Here is a 20,654-nt window from a genome sequence, read left to right as displayed (position 1 = left end):
CATCGCCTGACCCTTGACTTGAAAAACCCATATCGGTCGACCTCTAGTAACAGTACATTCTGTCCAATTCATCCATCGAGTTAAGTCACACACCCACTTGAGGGGGCACTCCGGCAGACGTGAGGATGGGGATGTTCTTTCCGCTATAACATCCACTGCAGAAGTACATCTCGCTCCTGTTCACAGGGCTTACTTCAATGATGAAGCAGGGCTGGTTGTCTGGACAAGAAGTTGTCCTGCTGCTGGGTCTCGGTGCCGTTTTTCCACCTAAGCTTGAAGGTGGAAATGTGTTCCAACTTGGTCCCTGGGACTGCAGCATAGCCAAACATCGCGAGCAGCGTCGGCCACACCCACCACCAGAACCATCACACCGTCCTATACACATAAAGAAGAACTAAAACATAGAGTGTTGTGACAATCTATGCGTTAATGTTTGGCAGCATAGGTGATTCATTAAAATTATACCGAAGAATGGAAAATGTGATATTTAGAATATTTTTTGCCATTTAGTAGCTAATTTAAGCACTTACCCAATGCCTCAATTTGTTTTAGGTCAGTAATGTCTGAGCCAAAAGAATGAATGTATGAATTTAATACAATTCACCCACTCCCACCCACACACAAATCTGAAATTCAATTTAAGACACTTCTTAAACATTAGTGCATTAACAAAAAAGGAAAATCTTAAGAGATTCAGTAGGATTTTCTATGTTAGACTTAAGCTAATAGTTCAATAGTTTTTACATATTTCAATATACCAATTTGACTTTAATGTTGAAACAGATGCTAAAACATGGAATAATTTCATAACTAGAGAAACATGTTATTCACAAACACTAGCAAAGGTAGCTTATAGTTAAGCTTACTTAAGTCAGCAAGTCAGGCTACAGTGTGTAAGAATAGTCGTAAACGATAATTTGTCTCAGTCTTACATGACAGAATAAGTAAACAGAAAATATAAAATGGCTGAAACAGCGTCATTAACGCCAGCTACAGTAGAGGCGCAGAAAAGGTGTCATGACTGAAGTATTCCCAAACTCTGGAAGACCGTATGCGAGCCTTTTTTGCCGCGTGTTTCTCCAGAGGCTCCGGAGCTCCGCTGGTTGACACAGCCATGTTGGTTCATGTGCAGGGGGACGAGCGGCAAATTTCTTTTTTGCAGGGTGGTAGGTGATGTCTCATTAATATTTATGAGAGAAGTGCTACATGATTGGCCAGTGCATGCCTTACAAAATGGTGCGGCACTGCATCCAAGCCTGCGGCACTCAGAGTCACAAATACAGTGGAAACCATTTGTAGTAATTACGTCTGTCTGGCTGATTTCCAACTAATTGATATTTGTATATTTATTACATGAATATAAGGTAATATAAGGTAATAGAAGAGGTATTTAATGGTTTTCCATCTGAGGAATTTGCAAAAAACTGCAGTGCATGATGGGTCGGACCTAAAGGCTGCCTTAACGTCCTCATCTGTATGACGACATACATCAAGACTAGGAAGGTGCATAATGTTCATGTCTGGTTGCGTTTGTTGGTCCAGAAAGTAATTCAATTTCGCCATGTAGGTTACGTTCTTAAAAACTGCTTGGATATAGCCCGATTATATGCTGTGGGCCTTTTAATTTCTTTGTTTACCAGGTAGGCTACCTTCTTTAAACTGCGTTTTGTTAGACTACATATTTAGGGAGGTCTTTATAAATTTATAGTAGTCTTCATAAATATGTACATAGTTTAGCCTAACCCAGCCACTTAAGGGAGAAAGCCAGCTCAACTAGGTGTCGGTCCCAAGCCCGGATTAATGGGGAGGGTTGGCGTCAAGAAATAAAGAGACTGTATCTTCACTGCATGACTGATGTCAAAATGTGTGAAATATGTGGTTGTATTAATAAATGCATTAAAGTAGGTTAATGATTCTGTGCTGTCTAAATTGTATAGAAAATTTCTACGTATAGCCAAACAAATCTCCTCCTGTTTGAAAAGGCATAGAAAAAGCAATTTAGCCACTAAAACTTTACAGTTTTTGTGAGGGACAGTCGAATTCTCTCGTTTCTCTCGTCAAGTTTTTTTGTGATCCTGCACCTACACTTTGCCGGCCCCAGGAGGATGGGCTCCCCCTTTGAGTTTGGTCCCTCCCAAGGTTTCTTCCTTCTTGGGAGTTTTTCCATGCTATCGGCGCCTATGGCTTACTCACTGGGGGCTTTGGGTGGGCATGATATAAAGCAAAGCATTTTCCCTCCCAGTTTCCTCCTCTGGTCCACATTGCAGGACCATCAGCCATCAGAAACAGCCAGACGGTCTCCTTCAGCTTCTTTAGTGTCCTTGGAAGCCAAGGCAGTTTTAGGTCTGAGAAGAGGTTTATCAGAAGGACACATATTACGTCGTTTGTCCTGAAATGTAACATGGGGAGGAAAAGTTAAGCGGTTTAGTCAGATTGGAGTCGTTTATTCAGCAGTGGCAGCGCCAGTGACTTAATGCTACAGGTGCTATAGGGGAGTGAGATTATTTAGACCGGGTGCTTTAGCTTTTCAGCTTATGTAGATGGTGTATAGAAGCACACAGCACGATAAGCTACAGCATGGATAAAATAGGATAAAATATGAAATTCTAACGTCTAGCTCACAGAGCCTCTATGTGTACTTTGAAGAAAAAATACACTACAAGTATGCTGTAAAAACCGCAAAAATGTCTTACACAATATACAGATTTTACAGATAGTTAAAGAAAAAATGAAACCAATATTTTGGGGGTGCTGTGGGGGTACTATGGTCATTGGAGGAGGAGCTAGAGCCCCCCCCCCCAAGCTTTTCCTTGGTGCTGCCACTGTTGTTCAGATTAAAAGTAACATTGTCATTAATAAACAGTACTCTGATCAAATTTTTGCATGTACAAACACAATCAAAGTTTAACCACATGTTTAGACACAATTCACACACCTGTTACATTTCCATAATGCTAAGACTCTCTACACTTACTTCATCCACTTTCTTGTTTGGTACACAGTCATTTGATGGATGTGTAAGATCATTACCAGACCGTCTGCTGCAAACTCTACAGTTAATGAATGGCTGCAAAAACACACAGACACACAAAAACAGTATTTAAAGAGTGGTGGGCAATAAATACAGTGAGAGAAGGTGTAGTAAAGATATATCTAATGATTTAAGGCAGAGCTGCTGGAGTGCAGGGTTTAATGACACAGAACAATTTTAGAGGAAAGAGCTTCCAAAGCAGGGTCACCATAAGGCTATATTATACAAAGCAAGTTCATCTAAAAGTATGAACAACAAATCCCGTTTAACTGAACACTGCTCTGTATTAAAATACTGTCCTCCGATCAAGCTAAGTGGTCCTGTAGTTCACTATTTAAAGAGGTAAATTTAAAGGGTAATTCACACTGCACATCTACCCTGCTCTGACCAGGTTTAATTACTGGCTTTCTAATTAAAACAAGAGTTAAGTCCTGCCCTTTCACCACAAAACACCACACTGCCATTTAAGGCTGATTTCAACAATGAGTTTTAGTTAACCTGGCTCGATTGAGTTAACTCTGGGTATGTAAAACCCGCTTTGTAGTACAGCCCACAGGTCTTTAAATAAGGCCAGCTAGGGTTCATAGCTCGAAGCATAATCTACAGGTCACCCCTCAGATGATTAGCATTTGCTTCTGCCTGGTAATCCAGCCTTTAAGCCTGTAAACCTACTAAAATTTGAGAATAAGGTGAAGGAACTGGCTCTTTGAGGCCACCTATGTATTTGTTACTTTATTGTTGGCTAACTTTCCCCCGCAGGGCATCAAAAAAGTTAACATGAACCTAAATTAATTTGCTAACTGATATGTCCAATGCTCACAGTCACAGTGACTCTTTACTTACCCTCTTGTCCATGAAAATACAGTCAGCCCGATGGTCTGTTGCAGTTGACTTTGGACATTTTGTTGCTCTCAAGAGAATCTCAATGTCAATGTATTCACTGCTGATCTAAATCACATAAACACGTTATATACAAAATTGCCTACAACTGTTTTAAAGGCAATATAACAAACAATAATCACCCAAAAAATGGCAAACTGTCACAGACTTGACTGCAGCAGATTCAGAGAGAAACTGTGAGAAGGTAAAATTGACCAGGGCTGAGATATACAACCATCACTTTCATTGTGAAGAGACATTAAGCATCATATGCATTGAAATTAAAACATCAAAATCAATGTGATACTCATTAGTTCAGCTTGCAGATGATGAAAGTTTCACACTTTTGTAAACACTTTCTCAGCAGTTACCTTCGGACGGCCCTGGATGTTATAGAAATTCATGTGCTGACGGGTTCCTTGATGAGCATTTTCGACTGCGAGTTTAATGGCCGTCTTGTGAGTGCAGGGAGACTGTGGTAATCTTGCTGGGCCTCTGTGGAGATAAGCAGAGCTCCATAAGCCAAAACCAGAAGCAGCAGGCGGGTCATCTTCCTCTCAGCTTTGAAGGGAGAAGCAGGACTGAGGACACTGATCTGTGGTCCCCTTATCCAGCACGTCCAGGGGCGTGTCCTTCACTCGAAACAAACAGACCTTTGAACAACATTGGAAAACTCTTCAGGATGAATTGAGGCAGGTGGTCAAGTGGGTTTATTGTTATTTCAGCAATATACACAGTACACAGTGAAAGGAAACATTGTTCCTCCTGGACCACGGTGCAACACAAAGAAGAAAAACAGAAACAACACAAGATGACACAAGTGCGGGCAAGATAGAACTATACAGAGTGAAAGGAGCACAAACAGAGGGAGAAAGTGCAAGATAAACACAAGAGCAACAATACAATACTACAGGACAAGACAGCGCAGTCAAGAACACAGAGTGCAGCCAGAGCTAACCTGAATAGGGGCATCAAGGTTGCCAGGCAGGCAGAGAAACAGAAAATAGAGGTCTACTTCACATACAACAACCCACAGTGGGTGTGGCAGGGAATACAACACATTACAAACTTCAAAGGCAACAACACCGTCACTGTTAACAGCAACGCCCTTTTAGCAAAGGAGCTAAACAGCTTCTTTGCTCGTCTGGAGGAACACAGAGCAGACATAGCCACACTGCCCCCTCCCCCAATCTCCAGCACTCACAGACTCCCTCTGCAGGAACACCACGCGAGAAGGCACATTGCATCTCTAGGTGTGTGGAGTTTAAGACAAGGCAAGTGATGCTACGATAATATAATTCCTTGGTAAGACCCCACCTAGAATATTGTGTGCGGGTTTGGTTACCATACCTTAAGAAGGACATTGCTGCCTTGGAAAAGGTGCAACGTAGGGCAACGAGAATGATTCCTGGTCTTAGAGGAATGTCTAATGAGGAGAGGTTAGCTGAGCTGAATCTGTTTAGCCTCGAGCAAAGGAGACTAAGGGGGGACATAATCAAGGTGTTTAAGATTCTAACAGGTCTGGATGCTGTTCAGCCAAATGGCTATTTCAATGTTAGTTTAAATACCAGAACTCGTGGCCATAAGTGGAAATTAGCTGGAGAACATTTTAAAACGAATTTGATGAAGCATTTCTGTACACAGCGTGTAGTTAGAGTATGGAATAGTCTTCCTGTTATTGTAACACAAGCTAAAACCCTGGGTTCTTTTAAATCAGAGCTAGATAAGATTTTTGAGCTATTAGCTAAGTTCTCCTCAAAGGAGCTTGATGGGCCGAATGGCCTCCTCTCATTTGTAAATCTCTTTGGTTCTTATGAGTCAGCTTACAGAGATGAGGTCCAGAAACTGATAGGTTGGAGTTCAGCAAACAATTTGGCACTAAACAGCACAAAGACAAAGGAATCACTGACTTCAGGAAGGATGGAGGCGACACTGGCCTGCCTAGATGGATGGATGGATGTTTTTATTGACATTGTAAGTACAATGAGATTTAGTTTGGAACGCGCCAGCAGCTACACAGTATATTTACAATTATATAGATTGTGAGGCATAAAATAAGGTGTGAGTAATATAACATAACGACATAATATAAGTAATCATTAATTAATCATTACAGATGGTATGAGGTGTGAACCGCTAGGCTGCTATGGCATGTTTGGTATCAAACCGATGGAAAATCACTCCAGTTTCCAAATCTGGTCAGTGGTTACCACGAAAGTGAATATATCAAAAGTTACACCAGCCTAACGAAAATCATCAATACAAGGGAAATCACTCTGGTCATAAATCTCAAAAGGACTGATACAGACCCCCTTCCGAAAACCCGCCAAATGGATGGTCAGCCATTGGTCCAGGAGTCGAATTCCTGGTCACTCCTATTCACGAACTTTACACTATAAAACCTGGCACCTCAGAACAAAGCCAGGAGAGGAGAAACAGAAGGGAGGAGAAAACAAAAGACCATCAGCACGAAGAGAGGCAGAGAACATCAGCCCAAGAGAAGAGAAGCCCACAAGAAGCCCTCCTGAAGCCTATCAGTGAAGACCCAGCTGGACAGAGAACTGCAACCAAGCCCAAGCTTCACCAGGAGAGGGAATCAGAGGGGCTCCACTCCAACAACCGCTGCAAACACCGCGCCTCCCTGAGTGCCATCACCCATCAGCTCATCAGCCTCCGCAACCAACTGCCAAGACCCCCCCCCCCCCACTCTGCAACCAAGTAAACAAACTTCCTTTCATTTATAACAACCTAAACTCCTATTCACCTGCTATATTACTTTAGGACAGTATTTCCACAAATTGCTTGCTTTGCAGAACAGTATTTTCCCTTTTAAGGTTACTCATTTTAAATCTGGTCATTGCATTTTCATGATTACATTGTTTGTGTCCACTCCGTTATTTCGTGTTTATTGTTTGTTAGGTGTAATGTCTGTCTTATGTTAGTTATAGGAATAAATGCATGTCTTTTACACAACTTCAGCCTCCGTTCATTGAGTGCTCACAAGAATCCCTGCCTGTGCGATCTACGCTCTGAAACCTCAAATTCGCCTGAAATATCGCGAGACTCTCTCTCATTGGCCGTGAGGGGAGCTTCGCTACCGATCGTTTACATTACCTGGTGACGCAGCTCGTTGGACAAGCCTTCTATTCTAACCCAGGTTATTACGTGATACTGGTTATTAATGAGTTCCATTTAAGTCACACATTAACAGACTCACGGTGTTTCGCAATTGAGTTTGAGCCGACCATTCAGCATAAAAATTGGTTAATAATCACAAGGCACAAGGTTTAAACTTATTCTGAGCACACAATTTAAACTTTTTATGACCGAACGTGCAGTGAAGAAGCGCTACTGTCAACTGGTTGCAAAAGTCGCACTCATGGCAATCTGAAGGCATTTAAGCGGGATCATATGGGCTTATTATAGTTATTTTTATTTCTATTATTAGTAGTTATATTATTTTGTTTTATTTTCGGTGATTTCATTGTAGTTCTTTCGTATTAAACTGCAGTAAACTTTAACCCTATGTCTGACGAGATTCTCAGATGTAGCGCTTTGTTTCCAGGTTCAATTCGGACGAGTGTCTCCGTTTCTATATATCCTGGGAGAGATCTCTCTATTAGCGAACGGGAATACTTGTTATGAGGTTCTAACCTAAATTATGTTGCGCTTGGACATAAGACCGATAGCTTAGTTACCTATCAGGATCATACTCGTATGTGTGTGCCTGCTTTAGACAAAGCAAGTTTAACACAACTTTGCGCTGTGAGCCAAGTGTGTGTCATTTAGAAATTGGGAGTCTCCTGTGCTTGAGACCCGCCGTGGTTAAGCACCATTTGCGACGAGATATAGTGCACTCACAATTTAAATCTGTCGCCGTAACGCGTGCGCCGTCTCGCTTCAGTAATTGTTTTAAGGGGTGATGACGAAGATGACGAATTTACTTTCCTGAAGAGGAGCAGGATGGGTCACGCGTTCTGTAAGATTTGTCTCCCACGGGGAAGGAACGATGTCAGTCGGCATGAAAAATCCAAGTCATTAGTGAATGACAGAGCCGCATGAGTGAACATGAAAAATTAATAGAAAATAAATGACAAATGGTTATTTTATATTTTATATATTTTATATATTTATATTTATATTTATATTATATTTTATATAATTTATATTATTTTATATTTCCTGTCTTAAAATGTAAGGGATACTGGAGCCTGGTTGCGGTGGTGGGATGGCTCACGGCGGGTGCCGGAAAATTTCCTTTATTTTCAAATCCAAACCTTGACAGGTATGCTGCTGTTCCAAATCATGGGTGCATGTTACAAGTGCGGAACATATTTTAACTTAGTACTAACTTAGCATCATATTTGATCTGATTCGACTGAATATCCCAGGTTTCCATCTCAAAGTTGGTAACCTTGGTATTGTGTGTAGGAGATTCGGTATAACTATAATTTCGTTCTCCATTTACATGCCCGTAGTGTCTTTAACCGGCTGCACAAACTGGATCCGCCTCCATTACGACACAACTTTGCCCTTATTGGCTTAAGAATTTAGTCACATACATGACGTATATCTGCTATTTCTCCCGAGAAGCAGGTAAAGCAGTGGTAACTGCTTTGTAGTTAATTTACCTGGTAAAATTAAGTTTAAATAAATGATATAAATACTGTAATAGTACTCGTGAGCTTTGTTTATTTGTTATTAGTTATTGTAATGTTGCGCTGCTTTATTTGTTTAATCGTCTAGTCTGTGGAGACATTCAAGTTAATCAAATAAGAATTGCACTGTACACTGTACATGACCATAAAAACTTTGTATCCTTGAAATAAATGTTTTTGATCTTTTCCTTGGCAGTTATCTTTTTACACAGGGCCTCTATGTACACGATAGTTTTTTTTTTCACGACTAACAGTATGGATCAGGAGTTGGTTATTGTAAAAGAAGTAATGTGCATGCAGGTGATATTTGTATAGATTTATCCACACCCTTGTAGCAGTGCTGCCATTGCAGTCAGATCTCGCAAACTAGGAGTATTAGTTGTCTTTATTTCTCTTTATTTCTTGACGCCAACCCTCTCCATTAATCCGGGCTTGGGACTGGCACCTACCTGAGCTGGCTTGCTCCCTTAAGTGGCTGGGTTAGGCTAAACTATATATATATATTTACCAAGACTACAATAAAACATCTCGAAATGTGTAGTCTAGCAAAACGCAGTTTAAAGAAGGTAGCCTACCTGGCGAAATTGCAAACAAATTAAGGGCGTTAGGCAGCCTTTAGATCCTACCCATCATGCACTGCAGTTTTTTGCTAATTCCTCAAATGGAAAACTGTCCATCCATCCATCCATTTTCCAAACCGCTTATCCTACTGGATCGCGGGGGGTCTGGAGCCTATCCCGGAAGCAATGGGCACGAGACAGGGAACAACTCAGGATGGCGGGCCAGCCCATCGCAGGGCACACTCACACACTATTCACTCACGCATACACTCCTATGGGCAATTTAGCAACTCCAATTAGCCTCAGCATGTTTTTGGACTGTGGGGGAAACCAGAGTACCCGGAGGAAACCCCACGATGACATGGGTAGAACATGCAAACTCCACACACATGTGACCCAGGTGGAGACTCGAACCCGGGCCCTAGAGGTGTGAGGCAACAGTGCTAACCACTGCACCACCATGCTGCCCCCTAAATGGAAAACCATTAAATACAAAAGGAAAACAAAAGTGCTGTAAGACTGTATACTTATGTGTATGTTAGTAAAGGCTGTAGCTGACACAACGGACCCCACTAATTAGAAAGGGGTAATTGTACACATGTGGCATCCAGTATGTTCTTCTATAACAGTTTTTAAAAAAAAAAAAAAACTCACATTACACAAATTGGCACTATCAAAACGAGGATTATGGGGAAAATGGGGACTGTGATGGAGATTACATACACGTAGGCATGGTATTTAGTTTTTTTTAATCTGGTCACCTTCCAGAGTAATTGTAAACTAAAACCATCTTCACCCTATTTGATTCTTTATAAATGGACAATCAGTCGTGCAGTAAATGGGGGTATAGAGAGACACAGAGCTTGTCTAACAAGAAACCCTGGGAAGCTAACATTAATAGGGTGGGTATGGATAGCAAAACCATTGATACAGATTACAGATTTATATCTCACCTGAACCCTGGCGGGCTCCGTGCCAATAGGGGTTGGGATTAGGGTTAGTTAACTTAAGTAGTAATATTGATGTGTATATTCTCCTATTCTCCAGTCAGTGAATCGTGAAACGTAATGTTAATATGTTTCTATACCTATATGTTCTGCTTAAAAACCCATAAAGGCAAGCACAGTGTTTAGACATTCTGTTACTTAGACTAGTAAACACTAAGATCCTTCAGCTTTCAATTAACCTGACACAACAGTCTAAACAACAAATGTGTGCCATGTCATTTGTCATCTTTACATCTTGTATCCTTTATATGGTAATTGGATTTTCAAGGTGGAATTGCAGGTCGATCATTTTAAGGATCTAGATGTAAACCTCCCTGGTGTTGCTTTAATATTTTTTTTGCACAATTTGCTTCACACACTTCCTCCAGCAGAGAAGCTTACAATACTACACCCCACCAAATGACTGGATGATGCCTTTTTATTTAAGGTCTGGCTGTGAGCCTCGATTACCGATACACTATCTTCAGGCTCCTGCCGGGATCAGTCAGTATGGTGGACCTTTGGAGGAATGGGTACAAAACCATCAGGAAAGTTTGCAGGTGCTTCAAGAGTATGTGAAGGCTTAGTTGGAGGAACAAGCCACACCACGAAATCGGAAACACAATGAGTTGGTTAATGATTAGGGGTTTGATGAAGGTCAGCTGGTGTGTTTGCGGAACCATGTTCGAGGTAAAATACAGGATCATTGGGATGCCTGTTTGTATATGGTAGTTCGGTGTCCCCAAGATCAGGGTGCAGTTTACTCTGCAACTCCAATGGAGGGGGACGGGGTTGTCCGTCAAGTTCACCGAACAGAGTTGCGTCCAGTACCACAGGGGGTTGTTATGTCAGGGGAAGATGTTCTGGTAATGTCTCCTGAGTCTGGGTTGCCCACAGGGGCAACAGAAATGGAATCGGATGAGGACTCTGTGATTTTACGGGGACAGGGCTGGTGGGAGGGGTCGCAATAGAGCATCCACAAGTAGGCCTCGTATAATGGAGGAGGTTATGTCCCCCCCGAGGTGTAGAGACCAGTTAAACGTTCGGTGAGGTCCACCACTGGTCATCATACCAACCCTTATAAGTTACCACGGTCAGTGAATGATCGTTCGGTTGGGGAGGAAGACCAGTGGTTTGGGGATAGAATTCTTAGCTGTGATCGTTGGGTCATCAATTTCATTTTGGGGGATGGATTGTAGCCAGGCAATTATAGGCAGGTATAGGAACTGCAGTTCGGACTGGAGGCATAGCCGGGGCGAGATGGCTGTGCATGTTCCGATGGTAGGGCATATTGGCAAAGGAGCAGGCACGGGAAAGACAGGCAGGGTCCTGATAGATTTGGTGGAGCATCGGCGGGCATATTGAATTTGCAGTGTAGCAGCCTTTCTGTTTGCTTGTTTCAGGGGTGAACAATCTTATCCGCAAAGGGCCGGTGTGTATGCAGGTTTTCGCTGCAACTCCCTAATTAGATTTCTAATTAGAGGACTGATTAGCTGAAGAGTCCTCATACCTGGTTTTGAAGAGCTGACCTAAAGGTTACCCCAAAAACCTGTTTTTTTTTTGTTTGAATGGGGCAGTGAGTCATGGGGTAAACTACTGTTCTTTAGGGGTTTTCAAGGTGGAATTACGGGTCGATAATTTTAAGGATCAGGTTGTAAACCTCCCTGGTGTTGCTTTAATATGTTTTATCTGAGGTTGTATCGTGTATTATCAAGCCAGCCGGCTTAGTGGCCTCGGGAGCGGGGTTTAGTGGGAGCAGCTGGCTAGTTTTATTTTCTTTTTTGTTTGTGTCTTTTTCTTTGTTGTATGTATATTTTGGGTTCATTATTAGGCAGGCTGGGCCTTTTGGCACCTGTAGTCTGGGTGCTGGATTGCCCATAGGGGTCTTTTTTATTGCTGTGATTTGCTGTGTCATTCACTAGTGTGATTTGTGCTGGATGTGTTTTTAAGGTTGTGCTGTGGCGTGTACCTGAGCAAACTTTGGGCAACCTGTTCTCTTGTTGGCTTTATTGACAAAGGGTGGATTAGTCTAATTACGGCCTGCTACAAATAGCTGCATATAACGTATAAAAAAAATCACCTTATGGGTGCTCCGTAGGGTAGCAAGATCTTGAGTTTTTTTTACAGTACTCGGGTACGTTTTAAAATTTTCGACCAATCAGCAAACATTATTCTGACAGCATAGCTGGGAAACCAATGAAAAGTGAGTGCAACGTTCTAGAACTTGACTTCGGGTTGACGCTCCCTATAAAAGAGCTGGGTACTGCTTCAAGGCGTTCAGTTGGCGCTACCTCCTGATAGAGTAGCACTGTACGGCTCTTGTTCCGTAAAACAACATCAAAAGGATGAAAAAAAAAACAATATTTAAAGAAGACGAAAAAAATCAATTTTTAAAGAAGACGAAAAAAACATCGTCTAAAAAAATAAGCCAAAAAAATAATATCCGAAGAAGGAAAAACATGCAAAGTAAAATAAAACAAACAAAAATAAAAAACAATATCCAAAGAAGAAGGAAAAAAACATCCAAAGGGAGAAAAGAAGAACTGAAGGGCCAACGAGGTAGGAGGAAATACAAATTTCGTTTCAGCACCGTTGGAGTGCCAAGCCGTGAAAAGCATTTGGCCAGAAGACAAGGTAAGTGTTGTATCTGTTATTTTAAAACAGCGCTTTTCAAAATGCTGCTTTATAATCGTTTGAGATCGTTAGCCAGTGTGACAGCTGAAGGCTTTTTGAGTTTACCAACATAAAGTTTTATTTCTGTATTAGGACATTGTCAGGAACAATGATGTGTTCATCGCTATGATGTGGTCAAAAAGCGATGCATTGAATCTTAGAAACATTTGTGATTTTTCAAACGATGCTTTTCCTTTTATTTAATCAGTAAAATTTCCATCGGTTTTATATAGTGCCCCTTGAAATATGTCTTTAGCTCATTTTCCGGGCATTTTACTAGAATGCATCCTGAGAAATACACAAGCTCTGCTGCATTTCCGTGCCTCGATGTTTAGTGCCGAGTATAATTGTTGCAGTTGCCTTTTATATATTCCATGAGACCTGTTGGTACCAAGAGAAGTGTGAGACTGTCAGGGTGAATTTATCATACAATCGCACGCATAAATACCTGAGGGTTGCCAGTCCTTTTGCGTTGTTACAGGAGGACTAGAGCTGACGAGTGTGTTTCTACACACTATCAAGGGCATTGTAGTACAGTTTTCTCAGGTGGGAGAATGCTGCCGATCTCCTATTTGACAATACAGCCCTTGATATATTAGAATATTACAGAACTAGAAGCCTTTTGCAAGGAAGAATGTGAGAAAATCCCAAGTACAAGAACTGAAAGCCTTTCAGCTGGCTATAAGAAGCGCTTGTAAGCTGTGATATCTGGCAGAGGAGGTGTTACTAAGTACTGATTACGTAGGGTGCCCAAACTTTTGCAGAGTGCCATAATAATGTTTTTATTTTGTAATTTTGTTCAATTTATGGCATAAAAAGTAACTATTCATCAATGTTTGCTGAAAATATTGTGTATTTTTCCCCCAGTTCCTAAAGAGACTGTATTAACTGATATTGTTGCTTTTGTAATTGAAAAGATGTTATTTGTCAAGGGGTGCCAAACCTTTGCATAAGACTGTACACAGTGTGTGTATGTGTTTATGTGAGTGTGTGTCTGTGTGTGTGTGTGTATATATATATATGTGTGTGTGTGTATATATTTCTGTATATGCATGTGTATATATATATTTATATATAGTTCACACACATTCAAACTTATTTGAATACACATTCAAAATTATTTTTATTATTATTATTTTCGTTTTTTTTTTTTTTTGTGTTTTAAAATTTTTTATTTTTGCAATGGAAATAAAAATAAAGCAGTCCTCCGTAGAGGAGGGGTGGTGGAGGGAATATATATATATATATACATATATATAAAATAATTGTCACACAACTGGGGTGACATGCCTTTCCTGCTCACCCAATTTTAGTGCACTTTAGTTATGCATAATGACCTTCTAGTCTCGATACACCCATATATATATATGTATATATATATATAGTTTTTTTTGTTTTTTTTTTTTGCAATAGACAATAAAAATAACGCAGTTCTCCGTAAAGGAGGGATGGTGGATGGAATATATATATACATATATATAAAATAATTGTCACACAACCTGGGTGACATGCCTTGCCTGCTCACCCAGTTTTAGTGCACCTTAGTTATTCATAATGACCATCTAGTCTCGATACACCCATAAATATATATGTATATATATATAGTTTTTTTTGTTTTTTTTTTTGCAATAGACAATAAAAATAACGCAGTTCTCCATAAAGGAGGGATGGTGGATGGAATATATATATACATATATATAAAATAATTGTCACACAACTTGGGTGACATGCCTTGCCTGCTCACCCAATTTTAGTGCAACTTAGTTATCCATAATGACCAACTAGTCTCGATACACCCATATATATATATATATGTACATATATATATAGTTTTTTTATTAGCAATAGAAAAGAAAAATAACGCAGTTCTCCGTAAAGGAGGGATGGTGGATGGAATATATATATATATATATACATTTATATAAAATAATTGTCACACAACCTGGGTGACATGCCTTGCCTGCTCACCCAATTTTAGTGCACCTTAGTTATCCATACTGACCATCTAGTCTCGACACACCCATATATATATATATATATATATATATATATATGTATATATATAGATATTTTTTCTTTTTCTTGTGTTTTTTTTTCGCAATGGATATTAAAAATAAAGCAGTCCTCCGTAAAGGAGGGGTGGTGGAGGGAATATATATATACATATATATATAAAATAATTGTCACACAACCTGGGTGACATGCCTTGCCTGCTCACCCAATTTTAGTGCAACTTAGTTATCCATAATGACCAACTAGTCTCGATACACCCATATATATATATATATATATGTACATATATATAGTTTTTTTATTAGCAATAGAAAAGAAAAATAACGCAGTTCTCCGTAAAGGAGGGATGGTGGATGGAATATATATATATATATATATATATATATATATATATATATATACATTTATATAAAATAATTGTCACACAACCTGGGTGACATGCCTCACCTGCTCACCCAATTTTAGTGCACTTTAGTTATCCATACTGACCATCTAGTCTCGACACACCCATATATATATATATATATATATATATATATATATATATAAATATATATATATGTATATATATATATATATATATATATATATGTATATATATAGATATTTTTTCTTTTTCTTGTGTTTTTTTTTCGCAATGGATATTAAAAATAAAGCAGTCCTCCGTAAAGGAGGGGTGGTGGAGGGAATATATATATACATTTATATAAAATAATTGTCACACAACTGGGGTGACATGCCTTGCCTGCTCACCCAATTTTAGTGCACCTTAGTTATCCATAATGACCAACTAGTCTCGATACACCCATAAATATATATATATATATGTACATATATATAGTTTTTTTATTAGCAATAGAAAAGAAAAATAACGCAGTTCTCCGTAAAGGAGGGATGGTGGATGGAATATATACATACATATATATAAAATAATTGTCACACAACCTGGGTGACATGCCTTGCCTGCTCACCCAATTTTAGTGCAACTTAGTTATCCATAATGACCAACTAGTCTCGATACACCCATAAATATATATGTATATATATAGTTTTTTTTTTTTCGCAATGGACAATAAAAATAACGCAGTTCTCCGTAAAGGAGGGATGGTGGATGGAATATATATATAAAATAATTGTCACACAACCGGGGTGACATGCCTTGCCTGCTCACCCAATTTTAGTGCACCTTAGTTATTCATAATGACCATCTAGTCTCGATACACCCATAAATATATATGTATATATATGTATTGTTTTTTTTTTTTTTTCTTTTTGCAATAGACAATAAAAATAGCGCAGTTCTCCATAAAGGAGGGATGGTGGATGGAATATATATATACATATATATATAAAATAATTGTCACACAACCTGGGTGACATGCCTTGCCTGCTCACCCAATTTTAGTGCAACTTAGTTATCCATAATGACCAACTAGTCTCGATACACCCATATATATATATATATATATGTACATATATATAGTTTTTTTATTAGCAATAGAAAAGAAAAATAACACAGTTCTCCGTAAAGGAGGGATGGTGGATGGAATATATATATATATATATATATATATATATATATATATATATATATATATATACATTTATATAAAATAATTGTCACACAACCTGGGTGACATGCCTTGCCTGCTCACCCAATTTTAGTGCACTTTAGTTATCCATACTGACCATCTAGTCTCGACACACCCATATATATATATATATATATATATATATATATATATGTATATATATAGATATTTTTTCTTTTTCTTGTGTTTTTTTTTCGCAATGGATATTAAAAATAAAGCAGTCCTCCGTAAAGGAGGGATGGTGGATGGAATATATATATAAAATAATTGTCACACAACCGGGGTGACATGCCTTGCCTGCTCACCCAATTTTAGTGCACCTTAGTTATTCATAATGACCATCTAGTCTCGATACACCCATAAATATATATGTATATATATATAGTTTTTTTATTAGCAATAAAAAAGAAAAATAACGCAGTTCTCCGTAAAGGAGGGATGGTGGATGGAATATATATATATATATATATATATATATATATATATATATATATATACATTTATATAAAATAATTGTCACACAACCTGGGTGACATGCCTTGCCTGCTCACCCAATTTTAGTGCACTTTAGTTATCCAGAATGACCATCTAGTCTCGATACACCCATGTATATATATGTATATATATATATATATATATATATATATATATATATATATATATATATATAGTTTTTCTGTTTTTTTTTTGCAATAGACAATAAAAATAACGCAGTTCTCCATAAAGGAGGGATGGTGGATGGAATATGTATATGCATATATATAAAATAATTGTCACACAACCTGGGTGACATGCCTTGCCTGCTCACCCAATTTTAGTGCACCTTAGTTATCCATACTGACCATCTAGTCTCGATACACCCATATATATATATATATATATATATATATATATATATATATATATATATATATATATATATGTACATATATATAGTTTTTTTATTAGCAATAGAAAAGAAAAATAATGCAGTTCTCCGTAAAGGAGGGATGGTGGATGGAATATATATATATATATATACATTTATATAAAATAATTGTCACACAACCTGGGTGACATGCCTTGCCTGCTCACCCAGTTTTAGTGCACCTTAGTTATCCATAATGACCATCTAGTCTCGATACACCCATAAATATATATGTATATATATATATATATATATATATAGTTTTTTTTTTTTTTTCGTAATGGACAATAAAAATAACGCAGTTCTCCGTAAAGGAGGGATGGTGGATGGAATATATATATACATATATACATTTATATAAAATAATTGTCACACAACCTGGGTGACATGCCTTGCCTGCTCACCCAGTTTTAGTGCACCTTAGTTATCCATACTGACCATCTAGTCTCGATACACCCATAAATATATATACTGAACAAAAATATAAACGCAACACTCTTGTTTCTGCTCCCATTTTTCATGAGATGGACTTAAAGACCTACAATTCATTCCAGATACACAATATTACCATTTCTCTCAAACATTTCTCACAAATCAGTCTAAATGTGTGATAGTGAGCACTTCTGCTTTGCTGAGATAATCCATCCCACCTCACAGGTGTGCCACATCAAGATGCTGATCTGACATCATGGGTAGTGCACAGGTGTACCTTATACTGCCCACAATAAAAGGCCACCCTGGAATGTGCAGTTTTTTGCTTTATTGGGGGTCTGGGGACTCAGAACCGGTCAGTATCTGGTGTGACCACCATTTGCCTCATACAATGCAACACATCTTCTTCGCATAGAGTTTATCAGATTGTCAATTGTGGCCTGTGGAATGTTGGTCCACTCCTCTTCAATGGCTGTGCGAAGTTGTTGGATATTAGTGGGAACTGGTACACGCTGTCGTATACGCCGGTCAAGCACATCCCAAACATGCTCAACGGGTGACATGTCCGGTGAGTATGCTGGCCATGCAAGAACTGGGACATTTTCAGCTTCCAAGAACTGTGTACAGATCCTTGCAACATGGGGCCGTGCATCATCTGTCTGAGTGGCTGGTCTCAGACGATCTTGGAGGTGAACCTGCTGGATGTGGAGGTCCTGGGCTGGTGTGGTTACACGTGGTCTGCGGTTGTGAGGCCGGTTGGATGTACTGCCATATTCTCTGAAACGCCTTTGGAGACGGCTTATGGTTGAGAAATGAACATTCAATGCACGAGCAACAGATCTGGTTGACATTCCTGCTGTCAGCATGCCAATTGCACGCTCCCTCAATGCTTGTGGCATCTGTGGCATTTTGCTGTGAGACAAAACTGCACATTCCAGGGTGGCCTTTTATTGTGGGCAGTATAAGGTACACCTGTGCACTACCCATGATGTCAGATCAGCATCTTGATGTGGCACACCTGTGAGGTGGGATGGATTATCTCAGCAAAGCAGAAGTGCTCACTATCACACATTTAGACTGATTTGTGAGAAATGTTTGAGAGAAATGGTAATATTGTGTATCTGGAATGAATTGTAGATCTTTAAGTCCATCTCATGAAAAATGGGAGCAAAAACAAAAGTGTTGCGTTTATATTTTTGTTCAGTGTATGTATATGTATACATATAGTTTTTTTTGTGTTTGTGAAAACGGGTCTTTAATCGGGGAAACGGAGCGGGTAGAGCAGGACGGAACGCAGGCATTGACAAACTACAATGACGGACAGGGCAAACAGGTAAGACCAGGACTTAAAATAGGTCATGACTAATCAAAGTAATCGGGCAAAGCAGGAGACGATCAGGGAAGCACACGTGGGTAATCAGGGGGCGTGGCACACACGAGGAGCGGACAAGCCGGGCATATATGTATATCTATATAAAACCTCATTAATGAGGGACAGGGAACAGAACGGACAGACAGAACTGGCACAGGGGAAGGAGCCAGGACAAGACTTGACATAAGACAGGAAAGGCAGAGAAACAGATCAGAAAGGGGGACACGGAGGGAACAGGCAGGACAAAAGGACCGGGAGTGAATGAAGGGAACATCGGGGAAAGAGGAGCAGAAGCCAGAGGGACGAGGGACAAAGAGAGGAGGGACAGAGACAGGAGGAACAAAGCGAGGGGGAGCAGAGGCAGGAGGGACAAAGACGGGAGGCCAGGGAGAGAAGGAGGGGGAACCAAGAGGAGCCCGAGGGAGACCCAGCGGGCGACGGGAGGCAGCCGGAAGGGCTGCAGGCGGCCGGGAGGCCGGAGCCGGAGGGGCCGAGGAGACGGGGTGAGGGACAGACGCAGGGACGAAGGAGGGAGTCGGAGGGGAGACCAGGGAAGGGGACGAAGGAGCTGGAAGGGACCCTGGCGAGGGCAAGGAGAGAGGGGGAGCCGCAGCAGACGGCGACGTCCTCCGACACGCCAGAGCGGGAGGACCAGCAGGCGAATGAGGAGCCGCCGTCGGGGGGCCCGCAGGCAACCGATAAGACGCCGGAGGAGGGACCGAGGCAGGGCGACGAGGCCGCGGAGGGGGACCCGCAGACGACAGCCGACCCGGAGGGCCAGGACCCGCAGGTGCCGACCAAGCCCTAGCGCCGGCGAGGGAGGGCGAGCCAGGGGGCTGGGCGGGTGGGACCCCAGCCGTGCGTCTGTGTCCTCTCCCCTTTTGGGACACAGCCATAAGGACCTGCGGCCGGGGTCGGGCTCGTCGGGGTGAGGGTACCAGAGTCACAGGGGGAGAAGGGACTGGAGTGGGGCCAGGGACTGGAGCTGCAGGCTGCAGAGGGGGCGCCTGCCCGGGAGCTGCAGGCAGGGAAAGCGCCTCGGACGTGGGCGCGGTAGCTGCATGCAGCGGAGACGGCTGCTCGGGCTCTGGGGCCGCAGGGGGCACTTATTTTATTATATAAAATAAGTGTCACACAACCGGGGTGACATGCCTTGCCTGCTTGTGGGATGAGGAAGACTCAGGGACTGGAAATGGGATTAAAACTGAAGATGTGCTCATTCCTTTGTGTATTTACAAATTTTCCTTCCGTCAGACATGAGGAGTTTGCTGCTATATTTGGCACTAATAGAGATTCTGATGCTGCTATTTTTATTGTCTATTAGTTTGTTATTATTTACAAGTTCTGTTGTGTTTTTGCATTTTTCTCTTCTGGTTAATTAACTGCTGTCTGTTTGCTGTGAAGTATGAGTGTGGTGAGTAAGACTCAGGGACTGGAAGTGGGATTACAACTAAAGATAACATGCTTATTCCTTTTTGTATTGTTTACAAATTTCCTTCCGTCAAACATGAGGAGTTTGCTGCTATATTGTGCACTAACAGAGATTCTGAT

Source organism: Brienomyrus brachyistius, chromosome 2, assembly GCF_023856365.1.
Source record: "Brienomyrus brachyistius isolate T26 chromosome 2, BBRACH_0.4, whole genome shotgun sequence".
Taxonomy (NCBI): Eukaryota; Metazoa; Chordata; class Actinopteri; order Osteoglossiformes; family Mormyridae; genus Brienomyrus; species Brienomyrus brachyistius.
This window is presented reverse-complemented; position numbering follows the sequence as displayed.